Source organism: Otolemur garnettii, unplaced genomic scaffold (genome assembly GCF_000181295.1).
Source record: "Otolemur garnettii isolate 467f Iridium unplaced genomic scaffold, OtoGar3 scaffold00092, whole genome shotgun sequence".
Lineage (NCBI taxonomy): Eukaryota > Metazoa > Chordata > Mammalia > Primates > Galagidae > Otolemur > Otolemur garnettii.
The window spans coordinates 6,531,518-6,537,162 of NW_003852487.1; positions in this window are offsets into that span (position 1 = coordinate 6,531,518).

A 5,645-nucleotide genomic window follows, 5' to 3' on the forward strand; every position below is an offset into this window, starting at 1 on the left:
AAAATGATATCTTCTCTCTGTTTGCTTTTACATCATATCAAAATATCACAGGCCAATATATAGAGAGACACATATAGAAATGTAATGCAAGTAATGAGAAGTATTTGACTGTCGACGTAATATTCCCCGAATTTGCTCTGCTCTTTCCAATATCTTATGTCTATGTGGGGAGACGGTTAAATAAACAGCATTTAAAATTTTGTAACCCTACATGCTCTCAATGAAACATAACACTTAGAGAGCTTTTTTCCAGATAAGGAAAGGCACCATCTCTGAAGCAACATGCATTCATGATTTTCCACTGGTAACATCACACGATGGTTTGGAGCACAAACAATACTCTTGTATGGCATCTTTCTTCTAAGAGTATATTATTTACCTCATCATCTGTGCTGAAACAGGGTGAGTAGCGTGTTCAAAATTCAATCCCTCAATAGGAGGATAAGGGCAGCACACTGCTGGCTGAGTAGGAAGTAGGAAGTTACTCCATCAGCAAAGGAGAGCCAAGGTGGCCCACTTCTTTCCAGAATCCCACTGACCACTTGGCTGGTAAGGCAGGAGGTGGCAGGTGGTGTGATTTCACCTGGACACACACTGATTTTGTAGCATGGCAAAGTATAGAAACTTCCAATGCTCCTTGTTTAGAAAAACAAAACGGAACGAACCTATTTCCCTAGCCTTAAACTTATTTAGCACTGTTTACAAACAAGAAGTTAGAAAAACATAATATCCATATCCAAATGGATTTTACTCCCAAAGCTTTACTTTTTCCTTTTTTGCAAAACTGAAATTAATTTTTTTTTTTTTTTTAGATAGAGTCTTACTTTTCACCCTTGGTAAAGTGCTGTGACATCATAGCTCACAGCAACCTCAAACTCTTAGGTTTAAGCAATTCTCTTGTCTCAGCCTCCCAAGTAGCCGGGACTAAGGCACCTGCCACAACGCCCGGCTACTGTTAGAGATGAGGTCTTGCTCTGGCTCAGGATGGTCTCAGACCTATGAGCTCACGCAATCCACACGCCTTGGCCTCCCAAGTGCTGGGATTATAGGCGTGAGCCTCCACACCTGCCCTGAAATTAAAATTTTGACAGGATTCTTTGGTTATAAGCAACAGAAATGGATTCTGACTGACTTGAGGGTGAAAAAGGAGTGGGAAAAAGAGAAGGCATAGCAAGAAGCAAACTATCAGACTCTGAGAGGCCAAGTCCTAGGCATTTAGGTGCATCTTGGCCACTGTCTCCAACTTGCCTTCAGCTCCTATGTGTTCCTGGTCAGTATTTAAATTCCAGGAAAAGCCAGCCACTGTGGCTTATGCCTGAAATCCTAGTGCTCTGGGAGGCTGAGGTCCGAACATCACTTGAGCTCAGGAATTCAAGATCAGTCTGAGCAAGAGCAAGAGCCTGTCTCTACTAAAAATATGAAAAACTGGCCAGGCAATCTTGTGGGTACCTGTGATCCCAGCTACTCAGGAGGCTGAGGCAGGAGGATCACTTGAACCCAGGAGTTTGAGGTTGCTGTGAGCTGTGACACTACAGCACTCTAGCCTGGGGCAACAGAGTGAGACTTTCTCTCAAAAAATAAAAAATAGTGTGGCGCCTGTGGCTCAAGGAGTAGGGCACCGGCCCATATAGCTGAGGTGGTGGGTTCAAACCTAGCACCAGCCAAAAACTGCAAAAAAATATAAATAAATAAAAATAAATTAAAAATAAAAATAAAAAATAAATAGCCGGGCATTGTATTGGGCACCTGTAGTCCCAGATACTTGGGAGTCTGAGGCAAGATAATCCCTTAAGCCCAAGAGTTTGAGGTTACTGTGAGCTGTGATGCTACAGCACTCTATCCTGAGCAATGAGGTAGACTCGGTCTCAAAATAAATAATTGAATGAATAAATAAAAATTCGAGGGGAAGAACATCTGATTGACTTGGGGTGGGTCAAGTGCCACCTTCATGGTAACAGTGGGGAAGACCCTAAAGATTGATACCCCCGCTACTCGGGAGGCTGAGGCAAGAGAATTGCCTAAGCCCAAGAGCTGGAGGTTGCTGTGAGCTGTGATGCCCCAGTACTCTACCAAGCACAACAAAATGAAACTTGGTCTCTAAAAAAAAAATGATTGATACCCCCTAAGAAAGAAAAAAAAAGATTGATACCCCATGAGTATTTATTTTTTATTTTTTTATTTTTATTTTTTTGAGACAAAGCCTCAAGGTATCCCCCTGGGTAGAGTGCTGTCGCATCACAGCTCACAGCAACCTCCAACTCTTGGGCTCAAGCGAGTCTCCTGCCTCAGCCTCCCAAGTAGCTGGGACCACAGGCGCCCATCACAATGCCTGGCTATTTTTTGGTTATGGCTATCATTGTTGTTTTTGGGGGGCCCGGCCTGGATTTGAACCCACCACCTTAGTTGTATGTGGCTGGTGCCTCAGCTACTTGAGCCACAGGCCCGGACCCACCATGAGTATTTGAATGAAACAGGAGGCTGTGGGGTGGAGTAGTTGTAAAGAAAGAATGCTGGGCAAAGAAAACAGGAAAACCCAGATGCCCATTACTGTGAGTAAATAAGGTACAGCAGCAGTGAGGATGGGGGGTGTCCAAGACAATGGCACCAGGGGAAGTCTGAGAGCCATCTCACAGCTGCAAGCCATTTGTAACTGAACTTCAAGGCACAGGGCAAACAGCCTCACTGCTTTGTGGTAACTTTGTAGGTCCAAGAAGAAAGACATGAACTCTCTTTGCTTCCTTCCCATCCCCCACCCCCATCCTCTGGGGAAGGAGTTTGGTGGGTCCTTGTTTGTGGATATCACTCAGCTGGAGGGTATGGCTGTGCCTCTGGTGGGATGTGGGATCGGGGTAGGGGGAAAGGGGTAAAATGAGGCCAGCCTTCCTCCTAGATCATGAGTGGCTCAGAACTAACACTGGCCTGCTGGGCACAGCTCTGCTTTAGTAGCTCCTGACCACACCAACAGAGGCCATGGAGGGTGAAGGCAGTCAGAAGCCCCTTTCAACATTAACCTTAAACTTTAGAGATACTCTCTAAAATCCTGTTGTCTAGTATAGCAGCCCTCAGCCACCTGCAACATGGTTAGTTCAAATGGGGGTGTGCTCTAGGTGTGAAACACACGGGATTTTGAACTCCTACTGCGGAAAAGGACACACATAAACTAACTCATCATATGCTAAAATGACATTATTCACAATAATGAGTGACTTCAACATATGCAATCAGTGTAGCCTAATTAACTCTTTGTACCCTCAATGAATCCCAGACAATAAAAAATAAAATAAAATGACATTATTTTGGATACATGGGTTTAAGAAACACTAAAGTTAATGCCACTTGTTTATTTTTACTTTTTTTTTAATGTGACTACGAGATAACTTAAAACTATACATGGTTCCCATTGTTTCTCCTGAACAGCTGAATTCTAATATCCTACTTTTTCTTCATAGTACAGGTTCTTTTTTTGTTTTCTTTTGAGACAGAGTCTTATTATGTTGCCCTCAGTAGAGTGCATGGCGTCACAGCTCACAGCAACCCCAAACTCTTGGGCTTCAGCGATTCTCTTGCCTCAGCCTTACAAGTAGCGGTTTGAACCCACCAGCCCCAGTGTATATGGCCAGCGCCCTAGCTGCTAAGCTGCAGGCCCCAAGCCAATTCTTTTTTCTTTTGAGACAGAGTCTTGGTCTGTCGCCTAGGCTGGAGTGCAGCGACAGCCTCATAGTTCACTACAGTTTAAGAGATCCTCCCACCTCAGCCTCCCAAGTAGCTGGGACTAAAAGCACATGTCACCATGCCCAGCTAATTTTTTAATTGTTTTATAGAGATGGGGTCTCATTATGTTGCTCAGGCTGCTAGTCTTGAACTCCTGGCCTCAAACAATCCTCCTGCCTCAACCTCCCGAAATGCTGGGATTACACACGTGAACCCCAACACAGGCCAACAATGAGAATTAATACTCCGCAGAGTGGGTACTTACTTTTTGCTTGTCCTGTGATGAGTACCAGTATGAGGAGTAAACCCTTCTGGAAGTATCTGGGCTACTACTCTCGAACTATGAAACTGGCAAACTGTTGTCCCCCCTCTTTTGTTCTAAGACCCTTTTTATTGGCCCCTAAACTTCCTCTACTTTAACGAGAAGGCAATCCCTTCTAGGTTTGGTGAGCTTAGCTGAAATGTGTGTTGTGTGTCAAATAAATGTCTTTATGGAAACGAAAAAGGCTTTGTAAACTAGGTTGATGAGTTACTAGGATAGATGGGGTTGTTTTTAAAGCACTCCAAGGCCTGGGGAAATTAATTCAGTGAACAGCCCAAGGCCACACAGTCAATTCCTGATGGGGCTAGACTAGGCTCTGACTCCTATCTGCAATCACCTTCCACTTCACAGAGAAAAGAGAGGTCATCAGCTGTGAGTCCCCTCAGCTGTCTTCCATGCTGTCCTGTCCTCCTCTCTTCATGCCTGTCTCACAGGAGGAAGAAACCCTCACTCCTTTCCATAGCTAATCTCGCCACCTGTGCCCCTGCCTGGCCCCTCCCAGCCATCTGGGGCTTTGCTCCAACAATGATCTCCTGTCTGTAATGCTTCCCTCACTCCATCCACGGCTTTTCCATTGCCCTCTCAATATGCTCAAGACTGTCTTACCCTCAAAACCATCATTCCTGGCTCAGCACCCATAGCACAGTGGGTAGAGCATCGATCACATACACCAAGGCTGGCAGATTGGAACCCAGCCCGAGCCTGCTGAACAACAATGACAACTGCAACAACAACAACAAAAATAGCCAGGTATTGTGGCAGGCACCTGTAGTCCCAGCTACTTGGGAGGCTGAGGCCAGAGAATCGCTTAAACCCAAGAGTTGGAGGTTGCTGTGAGCTATAATGCCATAGCACTCTACCTGGGACAACATAGTGACTCTGTCTAAAAAAAAAACACCATTCCCCTTGCCTTGATCCTGCAGCCCCTCCTGCTTACTGCCTTCCTTCTTTCGGTGCCCTCCACTCCCTCTGAGAGCAGGGTCCACCCCCACTCTGTGTGTTCCTGTTTCTGTCTTCATGGCCCCCTGGGATGGCTCTAAGTCGCTAGCTTCTGCTTCCCTCCTCTCTGAATGACAAGTGCTTTGCTGAGGGGAGCACAGAGCAGTTCAAGAAGGGAGGGGGGGGCATCTCACCTTTCGTGCGGAGCTAAGTGACAACAACAGGAAGATAGTCAGCTAAGACCTGAGGGAAAACCCAGGTGAAACAGGGAGGAGGGAAATGAAGGCTGTTGCCAGTACGGGCAAAGGACCAGAGGCAATCAGGACAGCAAGACACATCTGGCGAACTAAAGGCATTCACTAGGCCTGGAGCTAAGCAGTCCAGCACACAGTGGGCTGCAGGGATTAGCTGGCCACATCACACAGGACCTTCTAGTCGAGTCCTGTGATTAGAGTTTGGTGACTCCAAGAACAATGGTGAGCATTTAAAGGGTTGGAGGCAATGGAGAGAAGTGATAGGATTTGTGTATCAGAAATGATACTGGGCTCGGAGCCTGTGGCTCAAGCGGCTAAGGCGCCAGCCACATACACCTAAGGTGGCAGGTTCAAATCCCCAGCCCGGGCCTGCCAAACAACTATGATGGCTGCAACCAAAAAATGGCCAGGCGTTGTGG